This window comes from Perca flavescens, chromosome 14 (assembly GCF_004354835.1).
Source record: "Perca flavescens isolate YP-PL-M2 chromosome 14, PFLA_1.0, whole genome shotgun sequence".
Taxonomy (NCBI): domain Eukaryota; kingdom Metazoa; phylum Chordata; class Actinopteri; order Perciformes; family Percidae; genus Perca; species Perca flavescens.
Genome location: NC_041344.1, coordinates 1722713 through 1726349, shown reverse-complemented (window position 1 = coordinate 1726349; position 3637 = coordinate 1722713).

The following is a 3637-nucleotide window of genomic DNA, read 5'->3' as shown; positions in this document are numbered from 1 at the left end:
TTTATCAAAGAGCAAGAGCCTTCAGTTATCAGGCTCCTCTCCTATGGAACCAGCTCTCAATTTGGGTCATTCAAGAATGAACTTAAAACTCTCCTATTTGATAAAGCTTATAGTTAGGGAGTGAGGAGTTGCAGTGTTCACCTATCTGGCCCACCTGCTTCTCTTCATAATTGTTAGATTAATAACATATAACAAAAGTAGAGGGAGGCAGGCCAGCAAAGCCCGATCCGGCAGGGGAGAGTTCAAAGCCCAAACAGGCTACCTCTCCTTATGTCCTGTCTCTCTTAGTTAAGCTGTTATAGTTGTAGACTGCCGGGGGACTTCCTTCCTTCCTTTGACACACTGAGCTGCTCTCTCCTCTCCCTTTCTATTACCATTTGTGTGCATCCCGTCCCAGAAATGCTTGTTACTAATGCTAGCTTCTGGGGAGTTTACTCCCCGGAGTCCTTATGTTTTTTCCCCCAGCGTATTTCCTTGGAGAACGTTGGCACCAAGATCCTGGTTCCAGCTGTCGCCGTGGTCCTGCTGCACTCCCTGCTGAGCTCAGCGGTGCCCTGCAATGTCATGCTGCTTCCTGCTGCTTCGAAGTCACTGTTCCATTATTAATTTGACTATTATCGCCACTGTTCATCATATCCCCAACCGGCCCGTCAGACACCGCCTACCAAGAGCCTGGGTCTGTCCGAGGTTTCTTCTCGGACAGGCTCTTGAGGGAATTACTGGAATTGTTGGAATTGTTGGGGTTTTGTAAATTATAGTGTGTGGTCTAGACCTACTCTATCTGTAAAGTCTCGAGATAACTCTTGTTATGATTTGATACTATAAATAAAATTGAATTGAATTGAATCAAAGAGGAGAGTTTTCAGTTTACTCTTAAATGTGGTGATGGTGTCTGCCCCCCAAACCCAGACTGGGAGCTGGTTCCACAGGAGAGGAGCCTGGTAGCTGAAGGCTCTGGCTCCCATTCTACTTTTAGAGACTCTAGAAACCACAAGTAACTCTGTATTCTGGGAGCGCAGTGCTCTAGTGGGACAATAAGGTACTAAGAACTGTTCTAGATAGGATGGTGCTTGACCATTTAGGGCTTTGTAGGTCAGGAGAAGGATTTTAAAGTCAATCCTGAATTTTACAGGAAGCCAATGCAGAGAAGCTAATACAGGAGATGTGATCTCTTTTCTTAGTTCTTGTCAGAACACGTGCTGCAGCATTCTGGATCAGCTGGAGAGTCTTAAGGGACTTATTTGAGCAACCTGACTAGGGTTGGGTACCGAAACTCGGTGCCAATAGGGAACCGGTGCCAACATAAACGGTAGTAACGAGACCGAATAAGAACGAAAGTTTCGGTGCCTCATTTCGGTGCCTGACTTTACACTACACCTGACAGCATGTAACGTTAGCCTACATTTAGCTAGCAGCTGGATTAATCACGGTTAAAATGCTGACAGCTAACGTTAAACAGTGTAAAGTGTGACTGTATTTCACTGTGGAGGACTTCAACAGCAGGATGTAACAGCAGCTGCCGTTGTCGCAATTCATAGATATACAGTATGTTTATATGGTCGGAATTAAACAACACAGACGGTGCGTTCACTTGCAGCTGCCTTTGTCGGAATTAAACAACACAGACGGTGCGTTCACATGCAGCTGCCGTTGTCGGAATTAAACAACACAGATTCACTTAAAACAGGTAGCCTCGTGGTGCATTCACAGTAATTGTAAAATACCCTTTTCCCATCTGGGGTTCAACAGCAATTTACTGGTGAAATAAGTTATTGTTATTGTTATAGTTATTACATTATTATTAAATCTTTAATTTTGACCATGGCCTTAGCAATAAACAAGTCACTGACTGTTGTTTACTACACTTATTTTTTTTCTTCTTCTTTTTTTTTAACTTTATTGAAAAGTACCGGTTCAGGCACCGTTTAGGCACCGGCACCGTTTTAAAAGTATCGATTTAGCACCGGAATCGAAAAAAAAAAAAAACGATACCCAACCCTAAACCTGACAGTAGGGAATTACAATAGTCCAGCCTGGAAGTTACAAACGCATGGACTAGTTTTTCAGCATCGTTTTGAGACAGGATATTCCTAATTTTGGCAATGTTACGAAGATGAAAAAAGGCTGTTCTTGAGGTTTGTTTTAGATGGGCGTTAAAGGATATATCCTGATCAAAAATAACTCCTAGATTTCTGACAGTAGTGCTGGAGGCCAGGACAACACCATCCAGAGTAGCTATATCTTTAGATAATGAGGTTCTGAGGTGTTTAGGGCCCAGCACAATAACTTCAGTTTTGTTAGAGTTTAACATCAGAAAATTATAGGTCATCCAGGATTTTATATCTCTAATACATGCTTGAAGTTTAGCTAACTGACTGGTTTTGTCTGGTTTGATTGATAAGTATAATTGGGTGTCACAAACATATTAACAAATTGAGATTGATCAGAGAAATAAGACTTAAACCAGCTTAGTGTGATTCCGACTAAGTATTCCAATCTCTGTAACAGGATTGTATGGTCAAAACTAAGATCTAGTAAAACAAGTATGGAGACAAGACCTTTGTCTGCAGCAGTTAGAACATCGTTACTAATTTTCACCAGTGCCGTCTCTGTGCTATGATTCTTTCTAAATCCTGATTGAAAGTCTTCAAATAAACTGTTGCTATGGAGAAAATCACATAACTGATTAGCAACTACCTTCTCAAGGATCTTGGAGAGAAAGGGAAGGTTAGATATAGGTCTATAGTTTGCTAAGACCTCAGGATCGAGGGTGGGTTTTTTCAGAAGAGGTTTTATCACAGCTACTTTAAATGACTGCCGTACATAACCTGTTAATAAGGACATATTGATCATATCTAGTAATGAAGGGTTAACCACGGGTAATTGCTTCTTTGAGTAGCCTTGTTGGGATGGGGTCTAAGAGACAGGTAGATGGCTTAGCTGAAGATACCTTTACCATTAGTTGTTGAAGGTCTATAGGATAAAAGCAGTCTAAGTATAGGTCAGGTCTAGTCGTTCTTTCTAGCAGTCCTGCGTTGAAAGGTGAACCGTTAGAAGTTGAGGGCAAAAGGTGATTAATTTTATCTCTAATTGTTGTAATTTTATCATTAAAGAAGCTCATGAAGTCATCACTACTCAGAGCTAGAGGAATAGATGGCTCAGTAGAGCTGTGACTATCTGTCAGCCTGGCTACAGTGCTGAAAAGAAACCTTGGGTTGTTCTTGTTTTCTTCTATTAGTGATGAGTAATAGTCTGATCTGGCCTTTCTTAGGGCCGTCCTATAGGTTTTCAGACTGTCTTGCCAGTCCAAACGAGACTCTTCCAGTTTGGTGGGACGCCACTTACTTTAAAGTTTTTGTGAGTTTTGCTTTGTTTGGGAGTTATACCAAGGTGCTAGTTTCCTTTGCTTCATTGTCTTCTTTTTGAGGGGAGCAACAGAGTCTAAAGTAGTCCGCAGGCAGACCGTAACACCATCTACACAATTGTCAATTTGAGAGGGATTAAAGTTTACATAAAGGTCCTCTGTTGTATTTAAGCACGGTAATGAGTTTAGTGCTGTTTGAATATCTTCCTTAAATTTAGCTATAGCACTGTCAGATGGGCATCTAGTGTAGAAGCTTTTATCTAATTTCGTATA